The sequence below is a fragment of the Alligator mississippiensis genome, chromosome 4, assembly GCF_030867095.1.
Source record: "Alligator mississippiensis isolate rAllMis1 chromosome 4, rAllMis1, whole genome shotgun sequence".
NCBI lineage: Eukaryota > Metazoa > Chordata > Crocodylia > Alligatoridae > Alligator > Alligator mississippiensis.
The window spans coordinates 237,392,033-237,407,405 of record NC_081827.1 but is presented as its reverse complement, the minus strand read 5'-3'; positions in this window follow the sequence as shown (position 1 = coordinate 237,407,405).

Here is a 15,373-nt window from a genome sequence, read left to right as displayed (position 1 = left end):
TGAGCAACTGGTAAGGGAGCTCAACCTCACTGGGAGGAGAGAGAATCCCCCTACATTTGGGCAGTTACTTCGGGAAATCAGGGAAGCTGAAAGCCTACAAGCTGTAAAGGCCTCTATCAAAGCGGTAACACCAGCGCCAGCCCGGGGATTGGCCGTGGCTCCGTGCCCACCACGAGCATTGGTTGTCGAGATGCCGACGGCGACTGACTTTGACAACAATGCCCCACAGCCACTGGCTGTGCTGCACCAGCAAGCCCGGGTGACACAGGGAAATCAGCCCAGGGCCTCCCAAGGCTCACTGGCTATCAGGTCACAATGGCCTCGCTGGCCCGAAGGGAGAGGAAAATTTTATTACTGGTGCGGGGAAGATGGACATTTCAAGCACCAGTGTACAGGTCAGGGAAACCCGTCCCTGGTATGGCAGCGACTGCAGGCAACAAGGAAGGAGCCGACCCGAGTCTCAGCTCCCTCAGGCTCTGACAGTCTGGGAACCCCAGCTCAGTTTCCACCAGGACTAGTGGGACCTAGGGCAGAGGTCCCTGTGGTGATACAGGGACAGAGGTGTATTGCTGTGTTAGACAGTGGGTCACAAGTAACTATTATATTCCAGTCCTTCTATGACAAGTTTTTGAAGCATTTACCACTGCAACCACTAACTGGGCTGGGGCTATGCAGCTTAAGCCAAGAGGTCTACCCGTACAGTGGGTATGTTACTGCCCAGCTAGAGTTCTCCAAGGAAGTGGCTGGGGTATGCAAGTCTGTGGCTGTTGCTGCGCTTGTGTGCCCAGATCCTAAGTGGATGCAGGGGGCCAATATAATTGTCGGAACTAATTCCAGTCTGTTCCAGGTGCTAGCGCGATATTGTCGGCAAAAGGCCAGGAAGCAGTACTTAAAAGCTTTGCCCATGCATGCCCTTTGCACTGGAGCATATCAGCGGATTGAGACCTCGGCCAGCCCTGAAACTGATGTCAGGCTGGGAGCTTTGTATTATGCAGGCGAGACTCCCAAAAAGGTGCCTGTGTGAGGCAGCCAGTTTTTTACTCACTACCCCTAAGGGCATTGCCCGCACCCATCACAAGAAGCTGGCTGTGGTAGAGCCACCTAAGAACTCTGGACCCTTAAGGCAGATGCTGGTTCCCAGTGGGGTAGTTGATATTGGAGGGCAAGCTCCATCTTCAGTGACTGTATTAGTAGTGAACCCCACAGGAAAAGACATCACAGTGAAGCTGGGACAATGTGTAGCTGAACTGGTTGAAGCAGAGGTAGCTGTGTCGCCTACACAGTCTTCACAAACCCAGATTGTGGACCCTGCAAAGTTCAATTTTGAGAGCTCTCCAGTGCCAGCTGCTTGGAAGACCCGACTGCAGGAAAAGCTAAGTGCTTGAGGGAAAGTATTCTCTGTGCATGAGTGGGATGTTGGGCTGGCTAAAGGAGTGGAGCATTCTATTCGGCTTCAAGACACCTGACCGTTTCGGGAGCGTTCCCGATGAATCGCCCTTTCAGAGATGGAGGATGTGAGGCGGCACCTCCAGGAACTTTTGGACCATGGTATCATATCCGAGACACGTAGCCCATATGCCTCCCCAATTGTGGTAGTGAGAAAAAAATTGGCAAAATTTGGATGTGCATTGATTATCGAACCCTCAACAGCCGCACTACGGTGGACCAATACACTGTTCCCCGAGTGCAAGATACCCTTGATTGTTTGTTGGGAAGCCAGTGGTTCTTGGTGCTTGATCTGTGGAGCGGTTATTACCAAATTCCCCTGGCACAAGAGAATAAAGAAAAAACAGCTTTCATCTGCCCACTGGGGTTCTACCAATTTGAGCGGATGCCCCAGGGGATCTCTGGTGCCCCTGCTACATTTCAACGGTTAATGGAAAAGGTAGTGGGAGATAAGAACATGATTCAAGTGCTGGTATACCTGGATGACCTCATAGCATTTGGGAAGATGCTAGAGGAGCATGAAGAGCGACTGTTGAAAGTCCTGGATTGATTGCAAGCTGCTGGGCTTAAGCTTACCCTGGACAAGTGCCAGTTTTGCCAGACATCAGTCAAATATGTTGGACATATAGTGTCCCAGGAGGGAGTCAGCACAGACCCTGATAAGATCAATGCCATGGCAACGTGGCCAAGGCCAAGGAACTTTGAGAAACTTAAGCGATTCTTGGGGTTTGCTGGGTACTATAGACAATTTGTCCAGAACTGTGCCCAATTGGCAAAACCCCTAAACGACCTCACTCGGGGATATCAGGTGAAAAGGAGCCAGATCCGAAGTAAAGGAGCTCTGTCTAAGACAAGAGCAGGCAGGCCCTTGGGTCTGCAGGACCCATTAGAATCATTTGGGCCATGATGGGATGAAAATTGTGAGTGGGCATTCAGAGCCCTCATTCAGAGTTTGACATGTGCCCCAGTATTAGTTTATGCAGACCTGCAACGGCCATTTGTATTGCATACGGATGCCAGCCTTGAGGGGTTGGGGGCTGTGCTATACCAAGAGCACCAAGGAAAATTAAAACCCGTTGCTTTTGCCAGCCAAGGTTTAGTTGACAGTGAAACTCGGTACCCGACGCATAAGCTAGAGTTCCTTGCACTCAAGTGGGCGGTGACTGACAAATTCAAGGACTACCTGTATGGAACCCAGTTTGAAGTTTGGACTGATAACAATCCACTGACCTATGTGCTAACAAGTGCCAAGCTGGATGCAACAGGGCACTGTTGGGTAGCAGCATTGGCTGATTACCGTTTCAGCAGACACTATAGAGTGGATGCGTTGTGCAAAGCAGGAAGGGCGTGAGCTCACTGGACACTGGCACGAACCCAATAGTGAGTCTGAAGAGGACTATTCTGAAGGGTTTGACCTAGGTACTGGGGTTGCCTGGCGTCACTTGGAGCCTGAGGACCCCATGGACCCCAGTGTGGGGCCCATCCCAGGGGGTTCCCCTCAGCCCAGGCAGAGTAGCAACCCGGCTCAGAATACAACAGGAGTCTCATCAAATCCTGCTGCAGGTAGCACTGGTGAGGAACAGGAGGGCGATATTAACTGGGACCAGGAGTTGGAGTCCCCACTTGGTCAGGGTTGGAGTCCTGAGGGCAGTGAAGAAGTTAGCTCCAAGGAGATAGCGCTCGATACACGCTGGCCCATTCGAATAAGGAAAGGAGTATCCCGGCTGACATACGATGCACCGGGAGTCAGCGGCGAGGTCTCCATCTCTTCACCATGGAAGTACTAAGGGACTGAGACTGCATCCAGCCTGGTTTGCTGGGACAGCAAACCTTGACGCGGGGAAGGATGTAGCAGCCTTTAAAAAATGGACCCACCTGAACAGAAGGGGAAGAGCTGCCTGGCAGAGACAGAGTTTGTCCCTGAGGGGACACTGCAGGCTCTGAGAGCAAGTGAAGCTGTTTGGGAGCAGCCCTGTTGGGAGTGGGAGGGGTGACGTAACCCCAGCAGAGTTTGAAAGAGAGCCCTTAGCAAAAGCCCAGGAAGGGCCCTGAGCTGGGATTAGCTGAGAGGCTTGGATAAAAGGGGGAGCAGTTTTTCCCGTGTGGGGAACAAGAGAGAGAGAGGGGGCTGAGGGACAGGCTGGAGACCAGATTGAGAGTCTCAGCGCAGTGGTCCCTCGGAGAGCCCCGGAGAGAGGTCTGCAGGAGCAGAGTGGAGAAGCTGCAGTGGCAGGAGCAGGAGCAGGCAGGGACTGCTGGTGTGGAGAACCCAAGTCTGAAGAGACCTGACTGCAGCCGGTGCGGCTGGTGAGCACAGCAGAGCCGGGGGAACGGGGGACTGCCGGAGTCTGCCCTAGTTTCCCTGAGGGGTGAGGGGCCCCAGGGGCAGGCAAAGCCCAGGGAGGGGCTGCATTTGCTGGGGCGGTGAGGCTGTGCGAGGCAGGAGGGTTGCTATAGCCTGCAGCCCAGACACTGCTCCCAGCAGAACCAGGGAAGGGGGGCAAAGGCAGGGGAAGGCCGTCTTGCAGGAATGGCAGAGGAGCCTCTGCTTGCTGCTCAGAGACCCCAGGAGCACGGAGACGGACACCAGTGTCAGGGAGTGTCCACAGACCATGTGCAGGGACACAGACAGTCCTGCTCCCTGAGATACCCCGCCAGGGGCCGTGCACACGGGATCCCCAGTGCACCGTGTGCAAGTGAGAGACTGTGTAAATAAGTTCTTGAGGGTTTATTAGACAGTATATCCATGTGCTTATTTAATGATTATTATGATGTAAATAATTAAATCTTGTAAATAGTTTGAGAACTGTCTGCAAGGGTGCTTGATTGTACGGGGAGGCTCTCCGCTTGGGGCACTGCAGCAGCTTCCCAGGGGGGCTGGGCAGGGCTACCGGCTACCGGGTACCCCAGGATCCCATTATTCAGGTGAGGGCGCATGTAGTGTTGCGCCCAGGGTTACGCTTACTTGCATGTGATATGATTGCCAGGGTTGGAAATGTCGTTTTTTCTGGACTCTAGGCAGTTCTTTTTGTAACATTTCTTCTGCACTGCCTGAAACACTTACTTGCAACTAAATAAATCACACTTCTGAGTCTGCTATTGTTAATCTGTGCTGAGGTTTTGTTTCTAAATACTATTACAAATACTTGATAGAATATAGATCAATGGTTACATCCATTCAACTGTATTCTTCAAATCAGTATGGATCACAGCATTACTGTCTCACTCTTCTAGCTACCCCTTGTTTCTATATTTTATCATCACTCACTTATGTTGTGCAGTCTGTTTCCATAATTATTTTGCATGAAATCAGATGCATATTTCATAAATATTCCCAAGACTTGCTTTTTAGCTAATCAATAGTTGCCTGGTACAGCTAGTTCTTGGGGGCTGGCTGGGAAATTAATTTGATAAATGGACAATCCTTTTAGTCAATAAAATTGTGTATGTAATTAAATTATTGAAATGTTCATACTGCATTATTGGTTTTCATATTAAAATGTTACTAGTAGAAGTATGTTACCTGCTGTTTTGACTGAGCTTCTCTTTGCATCTAAAAAAAAGGGACTTTTCCTCCACTGTTAAGAGAAAATTTTGTAGAGACCCATAACCTTCATAGAGAACTGGTTTAAGTTTATTTAGGATTTCTTTTTTTTTCTTAAATGGGGAAAATTTTGTTTTTGTTGCTTTTGTGTTTGAAACAGCAGCAGCACATCATTGAGAGCTGTGCTGTCACCTTCACGTCTCCTTTTGTTTGTATGACACCTTTGTGAGACATTTGGAATCCTTCAGCTCAATATAAAACATTTGGCAGGTTGAGCATCCTCTTCCTGTGATGGATGCAACACATGAGAAGGAATTGTCTGACACATCTGAGCCCATCCTATACTTCTTTGGAACATGCCTTTTCCATTTAATAACCTATCGGAGCAGTTCCATAAGAAATAGATGGCAGCTCCAGCTTCTATTGAAAGAAATCCTTTCAATCCAAATGAAAGTAAAATCACATGCTCCCTTTTACCTCCTATTGTTCAGATACTCATCACTTCACATGCCTTCTCATATTGTCTTTTTCACAATTATTTTCATAGGGCATTTTCAACCATCTGTGAAGTATGCTTTGTTCCATAAAGATGACTGGGAACACTATATATTGTATTACTCACTATCTAAAGCAGCAGGAGAAGCAAGAACGTTGCTCTTTTCTTTCAACTGGAAAAAAATCAGACAGATTGTAAATATGCATGGTATTTCATAATGAGAAAGAGAGGTAGTTAGCCAGGTTAGTCTGAAGTCAGCCAGAAGGCAGGACAGGGTAACAACTTTAAGGCTAACTCATTCAGAAAAGCATACTATTTTGTAGGGTGCAGCCTGCTTCATCAGATGTCCCTTCATATTTCATTTTTAGTATCTTACAAAGCAGGCTGTAGTCAATGAAGTTTAGATCTTTCCAAATTAATTAGTCTTAAAGTGCCTTATTGCCCTGCCTTCTGACAGTGAGGGAAATAAAATATGGACATTTATATGACTAAAGAGATTTAAATTCTGTCCACAAGGACTTTGTTGTTCATTCCTCTTATGTAGGGGGAAAGACCACAGAATACTGTAAGATTCCTTTGAAAAGAATATATTCCACCAGACATAATTTTTGTCACCGTTTGTGCAGACACAGGTCTGCATTTTCAGTATTATTGTTTACTGCATGTCAGTGGATATGTTCCTTTGGACTAGGCAAGCTTATAACTTGCTTCTTAGATAACTGCACTGTCTCTGTTCAGACACACACATCTTACTCTGCTGAAATGTCTGTCCTTTCTTCAGGTCTGTGTGCAGTGAAACTGTTGTGGCTCCATTGTATGGGGATCAATATTTCAAAAAACTGGGTAATGCATTATTTAATATGCCTCATATAACCCTCTGGTTCACAGAGGATAACAGCCTGTTGCTGCCTCTGGTTAATGGAGTTACTTTATTAGCTCAAAAATAAAGAACTCTGTTTCAGTGTTGAAGGTTGCAGGCCAAATAGAAGTCACATCTGCATACTGTGAAACACCGTGTGATGGTGTAAAGGTGGGGGGGGGGGAATCCCCAGGCACCCAAAGAGATCAATGCCTCCCCTTGTTTAAGGGCAGTGTGCCCTGTTCTCGCCTGCCACAGTTTTGATGTGAAATGAATAGATGTAATGCGGGACGCTGCCCCATTTGTGGCCCTGATACACTGGGCCAGACACATGGCTCTTAACCATCCCTACACCATATCCCATGCCTTGCACATGGCATCCAAATCCACTACTCCCCCAGCCCCTTAGTCTGCCGCTCTCAGCCTCTGGCCCACTCAGGCTTCAGGCCCCACTCAGTGGGCCTTTGCTCCTTGTCCCCTCACTGGACCACTTCTCGTGGTTCCTCAATGGGCTTATACTTGAACCCCTCTCTGGGCTGCACTTTACTCATGGTAGGCCTCAGGTTCCTACTGGTGGATCTTGGCCCCAAGCCTTTCTCCTTTATGGGATGACCCATAAGGCAGTGGGGATTGAGGCTTTCTGGTGCCCCATCCTCACCTTTCACTGGGGAGGCACAGGTATGGCATTTCTTGGGGGCTGCCAGGTATGGCATTTCTTGGGGGCACGGTGCAGTTTCAGGTCTTACCCAGGACCGTAAGAAACTTCCTCCATCCCCATCGTACCTACCCTAACCTCCAGGTGTTACAGGAGCTACAGTCTTCAGGCCGGGCAATGTTACTCCTCCAGCTCCCCAGATTTAACTGCTGCCCTGCTCCCAGTGTCTGGGCTTATACACTGTCTGCCCAGCCCTCCTCCAATCAGGCAGGCCTCTGCAGTCAGGTGACAACCTGATTGGGCCTGAACCTACTTGTCGGTTGCTCCACAGCCTGCCTGATGTTCTTAAAGTGGCAGGTACAACCAGTGCACCGCCACACACAGCTTACGAGGGACTCTCTTTGCAGGTGGGCAGGCGATGGAGCCATTATGTTGAGGTGGGAGGAAAGATTGTAGATTCAACTCTGCTGCTGTACCGTGGCATGAGGCATAGAGTTAGACTCCTAGATCCATACAAGCGTCTTGATTTAGGCCTGGCTCAACAAAGCCCTTTGACTAATTGGGGATGGCCCTGGTTTGAGCAGGTGGTTGAGAGGACCTCCTGTGGTCCCTTCCAACCCTCGTTTTCCATGATTCTATGATTCCCAGCTACCACTCCCACTACAGGGCGGTTTGAGCAGCCCTTTTGAGTCAGGCCAGTTATAGTTACCTAAATATTGTTACAATTCTAAAATTGGGGTCCCATTTTGATACTTTCTGACCTTAGAAATAGCAAACTAGTAAATGCCTAATTCAAATGCCACTAAGTTTGATAACCACCAACAGACATATATAGGTAGATATGTCCATCTATAACTTTACGGTATGTCAGGATATAGCAGGGCTACATCATATGCTTATGTATGTGATAATGCTGAACCACATATAAGCTTTTCTTATAATGAGGTCACATCAAACATCTACGTATGAATTCGTATGTAATGCTGTCTACAAACATGCATAGAACAGTTTTATGCTCAAACCACACATGCTGCCTGCTAATTTTTTGTCTGAAGTGAGATGCTACAGGGCAGCATTGAAATCAAATCCAGAGGTTGGAGTTCCTCCCCTTATTTTCTTTTACCAAACATTTTTAATCTATTTCTCCCAAGCCATTTATAGTGAAGAGCATTCTCTGTCAGTTGTCACTGGATATAATCTGGGTCACTTTAAAAACACCATTTGAAGGATTTCGTAATGGCATTTTCAGTATGAAAAAAGGGAAAGAGATGAGTTGGGGGGGAAGAATGAACAAATTGAAATTGCAACTTCAGGAAATAGTATTGCAGCTTAAATTACTTGTGTGGAAAGAAATGGGTGCTGAGTCACTGTGCAGACTGAAAAATAAAATAAAACCAGTAAATTAAGCAACAGAATAAACTAAAATAGGAGGTAATATTCATTTTGTCAACTTGTTTTAAAATGTAGATTCTAGTTTTAGTAAAATCGAATGGAAGCAAGGCTGAATGTACAATGCCTTAATCTCAAAGATCAATTTTGGTAGATCATTCTAGTCAGAACCTATGGATAAGTCTAAAACAACTAAAATGTTTATAGCATTTATAGCATGGATACTAGTAATAGTTGTTAAGCAAATAAAAGTAGGAGACATTTGCTGTTCATAAAGCATTATGGAACTAATCACATTTACTGAGAAATGATATATAGGAAAAGCTTTCCACTTAATGACTATTCTAAATGGGATGCATGTCTTGCTGAGACGTCTTCCAGATAACTGGTGTAACTTAATGTGGTACAGTACGTAGAACCCCAGCACCAGCTCTTCAATTGATTTAGTGTTTGACTTCAGGCAAACCAGTTGCATCCAAGTTTTGCAATTGTCCACTAATTTTGGGTGTTCAATTTGAGATATTTATAGTCAAGAGTTTTTGAGGTGCTGAGCATTCATAATTCCATGTGATGATCATGTGACTTGTAGGGGTTCAGTATTTGTTTATTAGACCACTTGTGGTCACCTTATGCTTTGCCCGGCAGACTGGTGCATCACAGAATGGTGCCACTCTAATACCTTACTGGGGTCTGTAGATGTTATGACCACACAAATAATAACTACAGTCGTATTGCATGGAAATCTGGTGCTTCTTCTTAAGTCTGGCACCCAAAGATTTAGAAATTCAAAATGATGGACATCCAGAAGATACAGACCTTAGCCTCTGTGCACCTTTGTTTCCCATCTACCAACTGCAGAGGATAATGCTTATGTCATTCATTATTACTAATTTTTTTGCTAAATTATTCAAAAGGCAATAGATTAAGACATGCTGATATTGATGATAGCAAGTTGTAATGACTAATCTTGAAGATATTATCAGAAATATTACTTCAGGGAAGAATGCTGGCATTTGAATGGTGCCAAGTCATTAAGCATTGCTTAGGTAGGTATTAAAATATAAGGTATAATTTTTCATACAGAAATTGTCCATAATAAAAGTAAAAATAAAAAATGATTCAGTGTTAAGGAAAGAATTGTTATTCTTGTATTTTAACTCAGGACAGTATTGTATTTTATTTGTATTTCATTCTTTCCCAGGGGTTTTTGTTGTTGTTGTTATTTAAACTTGCCTCTTTTCTTTGGCTGCAATTGAAAAAAATCTCAGAAACATTTGCTTAAATATGTAATCATGTAGCAAGGCACTTAAAGCATATGTCTAGATTCCACTGAGTTACAAGTGGTATAAGCATGTGTTTAAGATAAGCATCTACTTTGCTAAATCAGAACCTTAAAAAAGACAACCACCTAATTGTGTAATAGGCCTTCCAATGAGATTTGCCATTAAAGAATACAAGAGTGTAAAAAAAGAGTTAAAAAGTGGGACAACAGAGGGGGTAGATGAGGATGAAAAAGGAGATGCAAAGAGGAAACTCGCCAGACAAGATCTGTTGAAAATAACAGTGTTACCTGCAATAAAGTAAAGCAATAGATCAGCCATGATATACAGCATACGATTGTGAAAATCTGCCAGATGTCTTAATGGTTTTTGGTTCTGTTTCAGAGACTAGCCATTCGTATCACCTGAAGAATCATCTTGCAGAATCATGTAATGGAATCATATCCACCACTTACAAATATTTATGGAAAAGGTAAAAAAAAAAAAAAAAGAGTTAACAAACCTGACAGTGTTTTGCATGTTTAGTACCTATGCATGTTTAATTAATGAATGATGCATTATGGATCTTTAGAAATCATAGTGGGAGCATCTACATCAGATGCTGACTGCACAGGAGCCAAAAAATATTGTGCAGTAGTACATCACAGCACGGACAGTGCTAATACACTACTGCACAGTATTAATAGGCTACTGTGCAGTAACGTCACCTAAAAGATGCTCGTCAGTGCTACTGCACAGTAACTCTGGTTACTGTGTATTTCTGTAGTACTTGCTAATACAAGAACTGAAAAAATGTGCAGTAACAACTGCACAGTAGCATCTTGTGTAGACATGCTCACAGTGGATTAGATTCTCATGTCATTACACAGTTTAGTTCTAGCAATTCGGAATAGTTATTACTGATTTATGCTAGAGTAATAATGAGGATTAAGCCTTATGTCTTCAGTCGGAAGTGTTTTGAGATGTATTGAAGAAATGCACATGTATGGGCACAAAATATGGTTCACTGGGTGCATCTACATGTGATGCTATGTTGCCGTAGATGTAGTGTTGGCAGTCACAACCTGTGACACTGCAGCTATGTCACCACAGCAACTCGCTTCCTCATTATAGTGTGCTGCTATGGCGACATAGCAACTAAAAATAACCATGTGCGGTGCACATGGTGTAGTAGGGGCTGTTACTGCACCATCATTTGGTACTACCAAAATGAAGTACTAAATGACAATGCAGTCAAAAAGGTTCCATAGGGACAGGTGTAGACGTGCCCACTCATATTAGGAACTCCTTGGTGAGGGAACATGTTTTTGTTTTTTGTTCGTACAGCACTGAGCACAGTGGAGTCCTAAAAGCACAAAGGCTCCTAGTCTCTACAGTATTACTACTGCAGCTAAATCTAGCTGTTGTGTGGTTGTCAGCTTATCCAAAAAGCCAGGCTGCAATAGTAAATCTGGATATATTCATCTTTTTCTAGTTTTATTTAACTGGAGTTTTGATAGATGTGGCATGTTGTTGTTTTCTTCAGGAAACTGTTAGTGTTTCCTTCTTATGTATATTGTCATCCACATAACGTTTATAATATGCAATTTCTATTTTGCTTAGTCCTGAAAATTCACTGGTGAATTAAGTGTATGTATTTTCGAGCGTACACACTACCATACAGCAATATACATTTAGATTAGGGTTATTGTTCTTTGTCTCATGGTGGACTAGGAAGGCAGCAGTTATGCTGGTCATTGTTTCCTATTTGAATGTTTTTCTTATATTTATTTGAAGCATTGGGCTGCTGTTAATTAGGAGAAAAATTATGTAGAAATGTGTATCTTAATGGTCTAAAGCAATAGTGCTCAATCTCTGGCATATGAGCCAGATCCAGCTTGTGGAGCTGTGTCATCTGACCCGCAGGGCTCCCCATGGGTCCAAGACCTTGGGGGCAGGGGAGTGGTACCTGGAAGGTTGGGCACCTCTAGTCTAAAGTGGTGCCTGTTGTAAAAAAACATGAAAAAATAATTATACATGATACTATTAAACCTGAAAGACTTGGAAAATTTCATTTTTTGTTCAACACTGGGTCTGTTTACTTAATTTTTTAACTTTACTTCAGCTTGGACAGTGAAACCAAACCAGTCAGTTTCATTCTGCCTTTCTATTCAGTTTCACTTTTCAGTTCTCAGTGCTACAGCATTTGGATTGAAAGTACTGTGGGGAAAACCAAGTGTGCTTCCCCGCAAAGGTGTTCAAACTGTTAATTTCTTCAACCTGTGATTTACAAGATATTCCATAGCGCTCATACATGGATCCAGGATTTTTAAAAGAGAGGTGCAGGAGCAGCAACTGGCATTGCAGGGGTGGCTGTACCCATCCCCTCCCTCCCTCCCTCCCCTTCCCTTGAATTTCATCCCCTCCCAGGGCAGGTGGACAACAACAAGGGAGCAGCCAGGGACTTTTTTCTTAAATCCCTGAATCAGGTAAGTATTCCCCACCACTCCACCCTACTCTTGACACCCTCTCCCTTCCTACCATGTTCAGCAGCACCTCTCATCCTCTTCCCTTTTCCCCCTCTACTTACACCTCTCAACCTACCTACTGCACCACTGTCCTGACTGGTCCTGCCGCACTCTAGCCAGGGTTGCCAGGAGTTTGCACAGAGAACTGGGCTTGGCCAGGGACAGTGGGAGCAGCAGGCAGGTTTGCCTTCCTTGCATCTGCCTCTGGCAGGAAACACCCAGGGGAACTAAGTGGTGGGAGAGAATTCACCAGCTGCTGCTGCTGGGATCCCAGCTGAGCCTTGCCCCCTGCACAGCCCAGCTGGAGTGGGGGCAGGAGTGGCTCTGGAGCTCTCGTGCCCCCAGATCAGCTGGGGACAGCAGGGACAGCAGCCTAAGTGGCCAGGGGAGGGATGAGTGAGAGGGGAGGGGAGGTGCTACTGAACACAAAAGGGAAGGCGGGGGTGTGGGGATTCTTACCTGCTTCAGGGACTTTAAAAAGGTTCTTGGCTGCTGCTCCCTTAGCATGTTGTAAAAGGAGTGTGTGACTGTGCCATTGCACCCCCTCTGGATCCGTCCTTGACATTGCTTATCACTGTAGTATTGAAAGGCTACATTGGCAAAATGGATCCACTGTGGATTCATAATAAATTCTGTTCCTTATTTTTCCTAATTTCAGAAACATTTTTAGTGCTTTCACACTGGGCCCCATGTTAATATTTCTTGGGTCTGCTTCTCTGGGGTTTTTCACCTTGTAAAGTTCTTCTGTAGCCATTCTTCCTTACTACTGTTGGTTTACTAGTGTTTTTGCATCTACTGTAAGTCACTGCATAACAAGCAAGGACATAAAGATAAGTTTCCTATCTTTTCTTATAATGGAAGGATTTGGCACACAGGCAAGTCTTGCTGCATATTGTGAAGATGACCAGGTGATCTGTGATGTGTATTTTTTTTGGTTAAAGAACAGGTGAGCAACCACATTTTCTATTACAGGGACGTTGGATTGGTAGGGTCCAGCTGCGATATTGAATCCAGTCTCTTGCATTGCAGGCAACCATTCTGTCTAAAAGGGCCCACAAGTACATCCGCTCACACTCACAGTAAACAGCAAAATGTTAGCATTGGTTGTGGTCTTAGATGTCAGAGCTTCCTGTTGTGTTTGGGCCCTGCATTCTGGGGCTGTTTGCTTTTAAGCCTCTTGAGGGCCTTGGTTAGGATCCCATTGAAAAACCGTGTCCAGATTGGGGTACTGCATTTTAAGAAGGAAGTAGGGAAAACAAAGAGGCAAGTAATGAGATTATAAAGAGGTAGGAGAGCAAGCTACATGAGGAAGAACTGAAGGAACTAGATACATTTAGCTTGGGGCAAAGGAGGTTAAGGAGGAACATTGCAGCAGCTTTCAAATATTTGAAAGGCTGCTATAAAAAAGATCGAGAAACATTTTTCTTCTTTACCACAGTGGGCAGACTATGTACAAACTGCTTCAAAATGGATTAAGAGTAACCTTTAGGAAAAACTTCCTTGTTGTAAAGATAGTAGGACACTGGAACAGGCTGCCTAGGGAAGTTGTGGAACCTCCTTGGAGACTTTTAAGAAGAATCTTGAAAATCATTTAACTAGGATGGTTTAAGAAAAAGGAATCCTGCATCTGTGTAGGAGCTGAGACTAGATGACCCTCGGGGTCCCTTTCAACTCAAAGCTTTTATGACCAGAGCCATTGCCCCTGGCTTTTGGACTATTGTCACAGTTTTGGGATCAGATTTTCCTTCCTTCATCATCTTTTGAGGGGCCCCATGGTATGACTAATTTGGCCTTGTGACCAGTGTTGTATTCTTCAGACTCCCCAGTGCCTTCAACACTGTTTCCCACCACTCCAATCCCTTTGGGGGCATGTGATACTTGATGCAAACAGACATACAGACTCTGAAAATGTTTCCAAACTTTTACTTTAGATACTGCAAAAAGTAGACACAACATAAAATCATCTTTACACATTTACTGCCTCATCTTCCTCACCATTTTTGAGCATTATTGGGGCTTAGGTTAGTGTTCTCTAGTCTAGGATGTCTTTTCCGCAGAAAGCTTCTTTGGAAGATCAGGGCTTTTCTCTGCATGTGACTCTAGCAATCACTGTGACTCTCCTCTGTGTATGGTTTCTTTTTATTTTTTATATCCGGTATTAACTTGTGGTTTCTTAGTGTTGCTTCTTGGGAAACCCCTTCCTTTCAAACCATATCTCAGTGCTTGCAAGGAACTTGAAAAAAACTGTTGTTTTCGCTCTGCAACCAAGATGTGTTCAGGTGATGATTTGTCCTTTATGATGGCAGTAACGCACTGGAACAGGCTACCCAGAGAGGCTGTGGAATCTCCATCCCTGGAAGTTTTTAAGACCTGGGTAGACCAAGCTTTGGCTGGGATGATCTAGTTGGGGATAGTCCTGCTTTGAGCAAGGGGTTGGACTAGATCTCTTGAGGTCCCTCCCAACCCTAATTTTCTATGATTCTATAACTTACCTATTCATAAAGGGAGGCAAGGATTTGTGTGGGTGATTTCTTTTATTGGACCAACTACATGGTTGAGCTAGACTTCGACAAGTCTCAAATACACTGCATCCTTCTTCAGGTAATTCTTCAGTGCATTTGAAAGCCATACTGTGGAGTCTACTTCCAAGTTGTGATGCCTCTACTAAAAAGCAAAGGCCAGACTAAGTGGCCCCAGGGCTGAAGGGAGCAGCTAGACCAAATTAGGCCCCTGCCAAGAGCCTGGATCAGTGTGAGAAGGGGAAGCCAAATGACCCAAAAGAACCCTCCCCACTACTGCTCTAAGGCTCAGTTACTTTCCCTTGATACCCTCAGGATGCTGGGCAGGTCCCATGTCCTCCCATCCTTGCAGTCTGGAATCTTTCGGGGGCTGCTAAGTGGCAACCCTGAAGTGTCTGGCCATGCCCCACCTGCTCCCAAAGTTTCCAGAGGCAGCCACCTGTCTGCCACAGTGTGTATGCACATGGCTCCTCTCATGCACAAGTACTCCAGGAACATGCACTTGCCAGCCAAAAAATCCCTGCCAGCACCTCAGGTTGACATGGCCCAGGTACCTGCTGGCAATGGCTGAGCTGCAGGAAGTTGTCTCTGTGCTGGCTGAGTCCCAAGGTTCAGCTTTCCCTCCCACCCCTTCCACCTGCCAGAGGTGAACTGCCTGCAGTGATTCCTCTTTAGAGA